Source organism: Pongo abelii, chromosome 1 (genome assembly GCF_028885655.2).
Source record: "Pongo abelii isolate AG06213 chromosome 1, NHGRI_mPonAbe1-v2.0_pri, whole genome shotgun sequence".
Classification (NCBI taxonomy): domain Eukaryota; kingdom Metazoa; phylum Chordata; class Mammalia; order Primates; family Hominidae; genus Pongo; species Pongo abelii.
This window is the reverse complement of record NC_071985.2, coordinates 191,875,687-191,889,260: the sequence shown is the minus strand read 5'-3', so window position 1 is coordinate 191,889,260 and position 13,574 is coordinate 191,875,687. Positions and strand designations below refer to the sequence as shown.

Sequence of the window (13,574 nt, the reverse complement as noted above, 5' to 3'; positions counted from 1 at the left end):
TGAATGCCAGTGTGTTTCTGAGGACTGTGGCCATGTGGGATGCTGAGAACAGAAGGCAAAGTGGGCTCTGGGAACTGCAGGGCGGTTAGCGACAGAGGCCTGGGCTCTCATCTCTGTTTTGTGATCCACTCTGAGTGGGTCTAAGATCTCTAAGACTCAGTTGCCTAATCGATAAAATAGATAACAAATCCTGCCTCGACTGTGCCTCAGAGCTGCAGTGGGCCCAGTGAGACTGGAGATGCAGATGCTGCTGGGTGAACTCTGGATGGGGCCATGGCTGGTGCAGGAGGGAAGTGCCTGTGGGTTATTCAGGGGTGAGTTTTCCAAGAGGTAGATTATTCTCAGGTTAGTATTTCTCTCCGGCCCTGGGTTCTGAAAGCGTCCACAAGGGACATCATTCACTGCTTTTTACCCCGTTGCTAACCCGTGCCCCAGCCCATGTTTGAAGACAAAACTGCAAACTACTGCCACAGCCTGTGAGAACTTACAATCTGACACAGCTGTGACCATTTGCTTGATCCAAGCAATTGCCAGGAGGATCATTCTGGAAGGTTCCTCTGGCTTTGCAGCCTTTCCTTGTCCAGTCAGTGCCCTGGGGATACCATGGAAGTATGGGGATCATTGTCCTCAAGAGGAGGAGCAAAGTTGGTCTGCGTGGAGTCCCAAGTGTGTGCCTCCTCCTAGGGCTAGCTGCAAGCTGGTCAGTCTCAGCTTCCTGGGCTCAGTGCATCCTCAGGGCCCTCCTCCCCAGGAACAGGGTTGGAATCCCAAGGCTGGAGTCACCAGGGACTCCATCTCACCGAACCACCTGACTTTGGACATCAGGAAGGTGGCTTACTGAAGGTCCCGTGTTGCTAACAGGCAGTTTTGCCACCTGGACCCAGGCCTCCCATGGCCAGAGTTTGTTCCCCAGCCCCTTCTCAGGTGTCCATCCCCTGGCATCCCCTGGCATCCCCTGGCGAGGCCCTGGGTGAGTGATGAGCATCTCTGTGCTTGCTTTTTCTCCTGTGAGCATGCCCTACCCCCGGCATCCTGCCCTCAGGCTCCCCTCATGCCCACACTCTGCTTTTCACTAGGTGTGTGAAGATACAGACTTGAAAATTCCACTTACTACATTTTTGCAGGTGCTCAGAAGATGAACAAGTCTTTAAGACTCAAATAATTGTCTCTTAAAGGGCAGGGCCCTCGGACACTGTGATATGCTTTGGAGGAGCAGGTGATTTGATCTTTCAGCTAAAAAGCATATCCTGTAAGTTCACTCATTTTGTGTTCCTTTTCTACTTGGTGCTACAAAGAATTCAAAGTAACTATAACAAAACCATATTTATAGAAGAATGACAAACTGTAAATATGAGAAAATTATAAATAAGAATAACAAATCAGAATAAAGAAAATGGAAATAAGGCAAAAGTCAGGATTGGTGGGATAAAAAGAACACTGCTATACCAATAATAAGGACTTATGGTGTTTCTATAATTCAGCTATACATTTATATATGAGCTTCCTGGCAGCCAAGGAGAAAAGGGAGATTTGGTCCATTATGGAGTCTTATAGCCAGAGAGGAAGGAACATCTAAGTTTCTTGCAAAACTTTTTCATGTAGCACTTCAGTCAGGAGCAGTGAATGATACAGGAAATCATTTATGTCTTCAGTGACACCCCTCTGGTCATTGAATACAGTGACGGATTCAATGACATCCCTCTAGTCATTGGATATAGTGGAAATACAGTGATTGATATTTGTCACTGAAAGACCATGTATCAGCAGAGATTCTCCCATTAGCAGTCAAAGGCCTCCTGTGACTTGTACCAAAGCAGGCTGAGTGTGGGGAAGACAGGGAAATCTCATTTCATTAGATTACATCTCAGTCAACAGGGTGGCCACATAAGATACCATCCAAACTGGGACACTTGGAGAATGAAATGGGAACTACTAACAATCATGGAGGAACAACAGGAATAAACAAGGACAGTCCCAGGCAAATCAGGACAAAACGGTTACTCTTACAATTAATATTTGCCTTATGGCCAAAACTAGGCATAAGTGCCAACTGTCTCTGGGTGTCTTGTACAAACTTTTGATCTCTTCTATGGAGACTAAAGTTACACCATGATCTTCTGATAGATTCTTAGAGACTGACTGTCTAGTCCATTCCTCTCACTTGACAGAAAAGACTGAAGGCTAGAAAGGTGATATGATTTTCCCTGAAAAGCACACGGGAATGGTGGCAGGGCTGGACCATCCTGTGCCTCTTGACCCCCCAGCCAGGGCTGTCTCCCACCTCAATTAATAGAAATTCTCTGTGGCTTCTGTGGCATGATGGGCACTGCAGTCTATAGCCCCTAGTCCTATGGAAGCACCAGCACGGTCCCAGGGGACATTGCTGTATCCATGGCAAGGGGGAGTAAGGAGTTGTCTAGCATCTGAACAACAGAGTTGCCCTTTCAACCTATGTCCTAACCACACTGCAGCTGCTGGACAGAAGAAATGGGGAGCCCAGCGAAGGTGGGGGAACTCGTCCTGGCAGCCTTACCCCAGGTCTTGCTTACCTAAGCTAAGGTGGGCAGAAGTGCTGAGCCTTCTAAAAATCAGACATGGTAGACATGGTTTGCCGCACAGACAGAGAACTGCCCTTCGGGCTGGGCTGGGTCTCCTCGGCCTGGCTGCACTGTGATGGAGAGGCCTTTGGGTGCTATGTGTGGATAATCAAGGGTTGGCTATACTTACTATTCTTATTGATCCTTTCATGCAAGGATCTGAGAGCAGCCCCGAAACACTAGCTAGTGGCAAGCTTTGCTTCTTCCGATGGATGGATGGGACCCTGCGGCATGACTGGATGGTGAAATGATCAGTCTGAGTGGGGGTCAGCTGGCCAGGCAGGACCCTACATTTTTTAGTCCTGCCTTCTCCCCTCACTGAGCCACAAGGCTTTCCTTGGCAGGTGGCGGAGTGCCCAGTAGCTGGGGTTTGGTGGAATTCCCAGGGCCAGGTAGGAGAGGCAGGGTAGATGAAGGAGACAGTCAGATGACTGTTGCATCATCAGGTGACTACAGGGCCAGCACTGCCTGCCCAGGGTCAGTGTCCAGCCTGCACCTGTGGGCTGGACATGGTGTTTCTCCAAGGAGAGGTCTCCTACACACACTTCTGAGTGGGGAGCAAAAAGGCCACAGGAGCACTGTTGGCTGCCAGGGCGCAGAGTGAGCGAGGCCTGTGAGCTGGAGGGGCCACCCTGTCATTCTGCACACAGGCATCTGAGCCATGGTGGAGAACGGCTAGCCCAAGCCACACGGGGGCTTGGACTCCTGGACTGGTGCTCTCTGCCAGCCTGCTCTACCACATCATGACAGGTCTGAAGTGCTTACTAGGAGGGGCAGGGGGAGAAGGGCAGCCAGGACCACAGGTGCAGATATAGGGGAACCTGCAGAACCTAAGGAGACTTCTGTCTTGGAATGGATTCCAAATGTGGTGCGGCATAAACCGAGGGACCGTTCTAATGACTGTGACCAACAGACACTAAGAAAATGGTTCTTTTCTACCTTCTGTGGTTCTGAGGGTATGTGTGAAATTTTAATACAAACTTGAAGTAATAAAGAAAAAAGCCACTTTTCCAGGGAATTGGTGAGAGCACCTGTAAAAGTCACCAGAGAAATGGGCCCAGAAGCTGGGCCAACAGAAGCCTGAACCCCAGACCAGAAGAGGATGGACAGCCTCTACTGATGGTCGCAGAGTGGGTCATGAGGCCACCATCCGCCACCGAGAGCTCCGGCTCAGAGACCAGCTTATAACCCTGAGGGGAACCTGAGCTTCAGCAGCCAACTGGTTAGCATACCTGACAAATTAGCTCCCACTTCAAGAAGCTTCCTTCGGTCTAACTGTGGGAGCAGCCCAATAGGAAGGAGATCGGGACTTGCTGCGGTTGGAGCCACAAAAGCCTCAGGGGAGTGGGAAGTAATGGAGGAGCCCGGGGCCAAGGCAGGGAGGCCTGAAGCTCTGGAACCAAACTGGAAAGCACCTTCTGTATTGAAGGCATCAGGACAACATGACCGTGGCCCAGGGTGGACACCCCAGAGGACATTTCCAGAGGGCGGGTGGGAGATGGGCCCTCTCAGGTGGACAATTCCACCAGTCCTGGCAGGAGGCCAGCTTGAATCTGCCTTGGGCTCTAGACTGAGGAGCTGGGGTTCCCAGTCAAAGTTAGATAAGGCTGGGGCAAGATGGGGGCAGGGGCCTGATGTCCGAGGAGCTGTTAAGCTAAGCTGGCCCCAGGCTGGTGGGGCTTAATACAGCTCTTTGCTTGTAATTTACTTACACACACACACCCCCACATATCCCAACATGCCAAAATCTGGTCAAAAATTTTACTGGCAGTAATAAAACATACTGATGTCAAAAATATAAGAAAACTTTCCTATTAACTTTAATACCTGGGAACCCAGGGCACAAGGCCACAGGCTGAAGAGGAGACACTCAGTAAATATTCTTATTTAATAACCTAGCAACAAAGCCAGTGCCCCTTCTAAAAATCTCTGTGTACAACATTCTGTGTGTGTGCATGTATGCATGTGTGTGTTAAAGCTGGAGCAGAAGTCTTTACTTGCAAAAAAAAACTAAAAGTGGCTGTGGGCTCAGGTGGTGGCAAAATAAGCCAGATATAAGGATATGGGTCTGGAGACTAACAGGGATTCGTAGTCAGAGAGTCACAGAAGGATGTCTGGGCAAAGAGAGAGGCCAAGGTCAAGGTGGGGCTCTGGCTGGGAACAGGGATTGTGGCAGAGACTGAATATTTCTTCCATTAGCCAGTTCTCTTTCTTGTAGTAATCAAAGGCCCCCAAGCTGGGTCTATGTCCACCAGCTAGAGGCTGCCTTTCCCAGCCTCCCTTGCAGCTAGTTCTGGCCAATGATGTATGCAACTTCTAGGCCACAGCCAGAAGGAAAAGTCCTTGCCCTCCACCTCTCCATTTTGTCAGGAAGGAACATGGATGTGGTGGGGGTGAGCCAACTGTGACCACATGGACAAGAACATCACCCCAAGGAACAGTGGGACAAGAAGACAAGAAGACAATGTGAAGCAAAGACACCTGCCCCTGAGAGAGACATACATCTTTGAGCTTGTTACTTGGTCCCTTTTGAAGCAGTTGAACAAATACACTAACTCGTCCAGGGGATTGGAGTGTGATGTTGGTGTCTGGGAGGCTGAAAAGGGTTGGGCAGAACCCAGGTCTAGGTAAGTGGGGACACAGGGAGAGGTAGCAACACAGATTAGGGTTTAGTTCTAAAGCCCAAGACAGGCACCTGTAGCAAGGTAAGCATCCAGCCACTAAACTCATGCATGCGGCAACACAGCACAGCGACTCCCAAGGTAGCTTTGAGACTCAGGCAGCCTGCAGCTGAACCCTGGCTCCTCCATCTCCTAACTGATGGTCCCCTAATCTGGGCACCCCTCTAAGCCTTAGTCTCCCCATCTGTAAAACGGGGACAGTAAAAGTGTCATGTGTGGTTTAAATTGAGTTGACTCATATAAATCGCTTGGCATGGCACCTGACATATAGTAAGCATTCAATAAATAATAGTCATCATTGCTATTGGAGAAAGCATTTCTGTGGAGGGGCTGTCACGGCTGTGTGGAAAGATCTCTAGACTAGATTCCAGTCCTGGCTCTGCTGCTTTTAGGCTGACAGGCTGTCATAAGACTGACTGGGGTTATCATGTATGTAAAGTCCCGGGCACACAGCTGGTGCTCAAGAAATGAGAACCAAGGTTGAATTCGGAGGTCAAAGCAGGGCCCCCACAGAAGCCAGTGTCACGCTGACCCACCAGGATATTGGGAGAGACCTGAATTCCCCCAAACAGGGGAAGCATTGGTTCTTGAGTTGGGCAGAGCCTTGGTCTGCATGCTGGAGCCATGTGGTCCTAGCAGTGGGGAAAAGAACACAGGCAGGCGATCAGGTGGTGACAGGTCTGACGGATCTGACTTTATGGGGCACTTTTCAGATTGAATGCTTCATACCAACCCAGGGCACAAGCTAGAACTGATAATCATGGATGAAAATCATCACAATCCTGGCACACAGCTTTCCAGGCCACCAGATCCATCTTCCTGACTCCATGGAAGCCACACTAGATGGTTCTCCTACTGAGATTGAGACTTTGCAGCCTCCAATGTACTTCTTGGTCACTGGATTTTCACGAGATAATGACCATTCAATGAGGACCATGGCAGAGCGGCTCTGTCTTGTCAGTGTCCTGAATTCTAGCCTCGATTACTGCCCAATAGAGGAGTCACATGAGCACACTCCTGTCCTCAAACTCACAACACTTGCATCCCTCTTATTGCCATTTGATTCTGGGAGACACTGACTCCCAGAGAAGAGCCATGACCGACCCAACGAGAGCGGGCTGGGAAGTCTTCAAGCCAAACTAAAGACATTTCTGAGTCCTTCGATCTGCTGTTTGGGGTCAATTCCTCCTGAACAGCAGGTGCTGCTTGACACTGACTTGACCTGCTTGGGAGCTCTACAGGAGCAGAGAGGTCTGGGCTGCAGGTGGGACAGTGAGTAGCACACCTAGTGAGAGCCAGGGGGCTGAGCACCTGGGTCTCCTCACCACAGGCAGCCGGCTGCCTCCCTGGCTTGCTTTCTTCAACTTTCTCTGGGGGTCGGTCTGTGGGTTTCTTCCAGCAAGGGCAGATCAGGAGGCCTGGAGTCACCTTGGCTGCCATGGGTCTGGTAGCCTGTGGCAGGAAGCCCTGGAACACACAGGTCTATGTGTGACCCTAGGCAAGACACTTTCCTCTCTGGGCCTCAGTTTTCCCTTCTGTAACATGAAATTGGGCTGAATGATCTCAAGGTCACTTCCATTCTGACAATTTTGGATTTTGAAATCTAAGACCAGGTGACAGTGTGGCCAACTGAAAAACACTGGCCACATTTCCTAGTTTGCTCAGGCTGGCTGCAATATTGACCTTAAGCTGAGGAGAATTCCACGCGGTAACTTACGCCTCAAATTCCTGTTAGACCTTGGTCAAAGTGAGGATCCATCTAGGGATACCTGCTAATCTTTATAAAAGGCAACCCTCCCTGTGGGACTGACTGAGAGGTGGACTGGCAAGGTCAGGCTCACCCACCGGCCCACCCCACCATCCTCTTGGCTTCTCTGGGGGAAGGGCTGGGGAAGGATCCTGTGCTGGCATGAGCTATAGTTGCTGACACCAAGCAACCTGCAACTGTTGGTGGAAGCCCTGCCTTTCCTGCAGATGCTTGGCTCACCTATAACATTCTAACTTCACTCAGGTCAGGGTATCCCACAGCATTGACCTACCAGCAATCAGGGGGTTCCATGCAGAGAAAACTACCCCTGCCCAGGGATCCGCATGTATCCCAGCAAGCAGCCCAGGCCTCCTGGACACCGGCTTCTGCCAGTCTAGGCCCTGGCCAGGTCCTGACCTGCTGACTCTCTCTTGGGCTGTCACCACCTCCACCCCTGTCCCCAGCCATGTCATCAATCCCCAAATCTGGTTGTTTCTGTTCCCTGCCTCTCCTTTGGGCTCGGGTTCCTATCCCTAGTTTTGTCAAGACCAGAAGTTCCAAAGACCAACGACAGAATAGAAATGCTAGGGAGCTTTCTCCTTCTTTTAAAAAAAAATTCTTAAAGGAAATTACTTGAAAAATTTTAAACCACTGCAGAATTGTACCATCCTTGGCTCTTTCCCCTGAATCTCCCTGTCCCCACATGCCCCTCCCCAGAGAACCTACAGTTAATTTAATATATGTTCTTACTGACGTCCTAATGTATTTATATTCATCTGCGACTTGTTTTTTTTCTTTTTTTAAATCTATGTATGGATAGCTAGGTTTACCTCTTTCTTTTTGGGGGCAGCAGCACTGTATTCCATTTTTGGCTGTACTCAAACTCAGCCAGTCCCTTACTGATAGATATGAAGGTTGTTTCCAGCTGTTTCTATTCCAAGAAATGCTACATAGAATACCTTCTGCATGCTTGTATGAGTATATCACAGGCTAACCTCCTAGAAGGGAGAATACTTGATTAAAGGGAATACACCTTGAAGCTTTTCATAGGGACTGGCAAATAGCTCTTCAAAAAGCAGAAATTTACACTTCCACCAATGGCGGGTGAGCACTATTTCCCTAACCTCCTGCCTACCTGGAATATAAACTGTCTCTTTAACATTAGCTAATAAGAAAGGCAAAATGGTTGTATTTGGTTCCCATTGCTGCTGTAAGAAATTACCACAAATTTAGTGGCTTAATGCAAAATTTATTATCTTACAGTTCGAGTGGTCCGACATCTGAAATAGGTCTCACTGGGCTAAAAGCAAAGTGTCAGCGGGGCCACTTTTCTTTCTGGGGGCCCTAGAGGGGAATCCCTTTCCTTGCCTTTCCCAACTTCTAGAGGGTGCCTGAATTCCTTGGTTCATGGAAGGCTCCCCTTCCACCTGCAAAGCTGGTAACAGCCAGCCGCATCTTTCTCATAACAAATCATTCTAATACTGACTCCTGTCTCCCTCTCCTAAGGACTCTGGTGATTACATTGAGTCCACCTGGATAATCTCTCCACCTCAAGAGCCTTATTTAAATCACATCTACAAATTATCTTTTGCCATAATGGGCAACATATTCACAGTTTCCAGGGCTTAGAATGTGGATAGTTTGGGGGTCCATTATTCTGCCTACCACAAAGATATCTTACGTTTCAGTTATAATTATTTTATTTTATTTTTTTGAAATGGAGTCTCCCTCTGTTGCCCAGGATGGAGTGCAGTGGCTTGATCTCAGCTCACTCCAACCTCTGCCTCCTGGGTTCATGCAATTCTCCTGCCTCAGCCTCCTGAGTAGCTGGGATTGCAGGCGTGCACCACCACACCCAGATAATTTTTGTATTTTTGGTAGAGATGGGGTTTCACCATGGTGGCCAGACAGGTCTTGAACTCCTGACCTCAAGTGATCCCCCGCCTCAGCCTCCCGAAGTGCTGGGATTACAGGTGTGAGCCACCACGCCCGGCCGATATCTTATGTTTTAAAATCTGTTTCTTGATCTCTAGAGAGGCTTAGCATTTTTGCATAAACATATTCACTAGTTATTTCATTTGGGAGATTATTTTTCTGGTTTACATAAACTCTTTTGATATTGAAGCTATTGACCCTTTACATATAGATTGCAGATATCTTCTCTTTATCATTAGTCTTAGCTGTACAGAAATTTTTCTTGTTTCCATGTGGTTAAATGTACCATTAATTTTTCCCTTTATGACTTTTAGGTTTCACGTCCAATATTATTTTTTAGAATGTCACCCAAATTTTCTTCCAGTTCCATTATGATTTATTTTTTCCCTCCTTTCCTCTCTTCTTTCTTTTCCATTGTCATCTTGGCTCCATCTGGCACTTATTTGGGTGTAAGGAGTGAGGTAAAGATAAAGCTTAAGTTTTTTTACTCCCTAGCTAGCCAGTTGTCCCAACAGCATTATTGAATAGTCCACCTCCCCACCTCTGAAATGTCTGTGGTGTCTGCTAAAAGCACAGGTTCCAGCCCGATTCCAAATCCACTGAAATACAATTTGTGGGAAAGGGGACCCAGAAGCTACATTTTTGCTAATTCCCCATATGAATATTATAAATCTGGCATATACTTTTCTACTGGCATTTGGGGAAGCTGATGAAATTCCTCCAACTGCCTCCTAATCACCTTGCTTCCAGGTTTCTAGCCTTCTCCCAGTCCACCCCACTCCACTATTCATTGTGGAAAGAGAAATCTCTTCAGTTGCCAACCTCACCAGACCTCTCCCCTTGTCAAGAATTCTCAGTAGCTCCCCAATGCAGAGAGATTCAGCCATTGGTGTTTCAGTCCTGTCAAAATAGGGCCCATCCAGTCTTCCTGGCCTCCTCTCTCTCTATCCTGCTCTTACACTTTGAACTCTCTGCCTTTACACATTGTTGTTCCTGGTGGGACATGCCGAGAAAGGAGTCTGGAGACTAATTCCACAGAGGAGTCAGCGAACCCTTGTTTGAGCTGGGTTTGGAACTATGGGAAGATGTTGATGGTGAGATTTGCAAGAAAGAGACTCTAGGTGGGAGGTTTGTGATGGTTAATATTGAATGTCAACTTGATTGGATTGAAGGATGCAGAGGGTATTGCCAAAGGAGATTAACATTTGAGTCAGTGGACTGGGAAAGGCAGACCCACCCTCAGTCTGGGTGGGCACCATCTAATCAGCTGCCAGTGTGTCCAGGATAAAAGCAGGTAGAAGAACATGAAAAGACTAGACTGGCTTAGCCTCCCAGCCTACATCTTTCTCCCGCACTGGATGCTTCCTGCCCTCAAACATCGGACTCCAAGTTCTTCAGCTTTGGGACTCAGACTGGCTTCCTTGCTTGCAGACGGCCTATTGTGGGACCTCACCTTGTGATCGTGTGAGTCAATACTCCTCAATAAACTCCCCTTTATGTATACATCTATCCTAGTAGTTCTGTCCCTCTAGAGAACCCTGACTAATACGAGGTTCAATGTACGCAAAGCACAGGGGGCTGGAACGTGGCCACAGGAAATGTTGTTTCAGGGCTCCAGGCAGGAGCCCCACGATGTGCTGGGATGGCTTCTGGACACTGGGAGGTGTTTCCACATGTCCCCTCCTAGACCCCAGAATGACGAGATAAAGTCCCAAACTGTGAAGCCTCAGTTATGTCAAGCAGATCTTCCAACAGAGCTGTGGTCAGTGACTGCCCTCTGAAAGCAGGTGGAAGGCACAACTGGGTCCCCATGGGGTTGGCAAGGACGCACTGCTGCTGCTGGGCTGGGCCATGCTTCCAGGGTGACCAGCCCCTCATACCCTCTGACCGGATTCATTCATGGAAAACAGGCACAACCTAGAGTCCATAGATAGCCTGTGTTGGAAGGAAGAGGTTTTCTGCTAATCCAATAGGTCAAACAGTGCTGTTCCCCCAAGAAGCCTGGGATGTCTGCCTTGAGCCAGGCCTGCGGCTTAACCAGTTCATCAGTGTCTTCCAGGTGAACCTGCCTCTCCCTGGCCTGGGCAGGAACTAGGCTCCATTCAGATTTGCATTTCCAGTGCCTGATACAGAACTCCACACTCAGTAAAATATTAAAAATATTTAAAAACACTTAACTGACCACCTACCATGCCCAAACAAAACAAACATATTGATTCTTACACATCCCCTTTTTATAGATGGGGGCGGGGCTGAGGCTAATTGCTTCAGATCAGACAAAGGCAAAGGCAGGATTTGAACCCCGATTGCTGGCCAACATCCAGGAAACCCCCAAGGGCCCTGATCTTGGTCAGAATGACCGAGTGGATCCTACCTTCCTTCCCTGTAACTGAGATCCTCCAGGAAGTCTTCCCTGGTTAACTGCAGCCATCTACATACACTTGCATCAGAGTCCTCCCTGCATGCAAGTCACTCTGCATGACCCTGTTAACCTTAGGGCTGAGTTTCTTGTTAACTGCTTTTTCCCTCAATTATGAGTGGTGGATTTTTCACTGTCTGGGAGGCTCTTAAATCATTTCCCTTGGATGACTGGTCTCCGTGTTCCTACTTTTCCTTCTCCTCCTCCCTCCCAACTCCAAGATCTAAACAGGGCTTGGAATTTCTGCACACTGGTCAAAAAGCAAATTCTATCGAAAGCAAACAGAAGCCTAGGCAATCCTAGATGAGTTAGACCCGGCTGGTGTTTGTCTTCCTGTTAGAGAGCTCAGGGATCCAGGTGAAACTGATATCACCAAGGAGAATGAAGTCTCTTGTGACATCCCCATAGAAAGCAAAAACACACTTCACAGTCAAGATCAAGCAATGATGTAGCAAAAACTCTACTCTGCCAGACTTGCAGAGGCTCAGATTTCCCCTGATTGTCTGGGGTCATAATAATTCAGAGGAAGATCATCTAAACCAATGTCCTCTGCCTAGACCGAGCAAATGAACTCTGACTATGTGCCAGGGCTGTTCTTAGTATGTTACACAAATTCACTCATTTATTCCTCACAATGACCCTATCAGGCAGGTACTATTATCATTCCCATTTTACAGGTGAGGAAACTGAGGCCCCAAATCACAAAACTGCTAAGTAGCAGAGACAGAACCTGAACTTGGACCATCAGGTGACTCCTGCAGTGGTGACCCTCAAGGCAGCTGGGCCACATCAGCCTCACAGAGAGGACACAGATTTGAATCACAGTCCTGACACTGCAGGTAACCAAACACTGTTGCTAGCAGCCTTCCTTTCCTTCATAAGGGCTAAGCTTGTTAACCTTTTTTTTTCCTTTCACCTGGAAAAGTATCTACAATGTTTAAGCCTTGCTTCCATTGAGACCGAAAATGAACTGACATCAGCTGCTACAGCCTTACCTCACCTACACACATCTACAAACAAGGCCCAGATGCTTGTAGCTAATTCATCTACTAAGTTATCTAATGTAATGTACATAGCTAGCTATCCACCTATCTATGTCATTGTTTATTTATATCCGCTTTTTCCCGTGAGGATTAAAAGAGGCTTCTGGACACCCATGAGAACTCAGTGGGCATCTGTGAACTTAACTCAACCTGTTTATCTTAAATGGTCCAGGAAGTGCTTGTGGGTGAAAAAGCTTAGGGAAGAACAAAGCCTGGAATGAGAGTTGGGCAGGCCCAGAAGGCTTGTCTTCTGGCCATTTGTGTCCAGCCAGTCTCTCATCAACGCTGCCTAAGAAAGACCCAAATTCCACATTTGCTGCAGTGGCCTGATCTCTTGGCAGTTTCTGGCAGGTGTCTAGTGGTTCCTTTGATGGCATTTTGTTTCTATACATGTGACTGTGGCACAAAAGGTACACCTACCTACAAGCTTCCTAGGTAGTTAAGGTTCCTGTGTCTACTATGGAGAGCAATACATAGAATACACAATAATATATACACACACACACTATAAGATGAACCACAGAAGAAAAAATGGCTGGGAGACTGGGTGACATATAGAGTGTAGTCCAACAGAAGAGGCGGCGACTGCCTGTGGCTTGTCATTCTTGCCCACATGGCAGGATAGATATAATTGTATAGTAATGATAAAGCAGTTATAACGATCACTCTACTGCAACTCATTTCTTCATTTCTCCACTCAGTCTGCAAGTACTATGTGGGCCTTCTCAATGCCAGGCCAGTAAGATGAAAACAGACATAAATCATAGGACTTACTATAAGCAACAGTAATCAAGACAGTATAGTATCGATACAAAGAGACACAAGAAGATCAATGGAAACAGAGGAGGGTAAGGAAACATACTCCCACACATACAGTCACATGATGTTATTTATTTATTTAGGGACAGGATCTCACTCTGTTGCCCAAACTGGAGTGTAATGGCACAATTTCAGCTCACTGCAACCTCCACCTCCTGGGCTCAGGTGATTCTCCCACCTCAGCCTCCCAAGCAGCTGGGACTACAGACACGTGCCACCATGCCCGGCTAATTTTTATATCTTTTTTTAGAGATGGGGTTTCACCATGTTGGCCAAGCTGGTCTTGAACTCCTGGGCTCAAGTGATCCACCCACCTTGGCCTCCCAAAGTGTT

At 47.9% G+C, this 13,574-nt stretch overlaps 1 protein-coding gene across 5 annotated transcripts in view; it reads right to left on the bottom strand.

The window, feature by feature from the left end:
• The window catches only part of HIVEP3 (HIVEP zinc finger 3), a 533,725-nt gene that overhangs the window by 83,627 nt on the left and 436,524 nt on the right, over window positions 1-13,574 (bottom strand). The window lies entirely within an intron of this gene.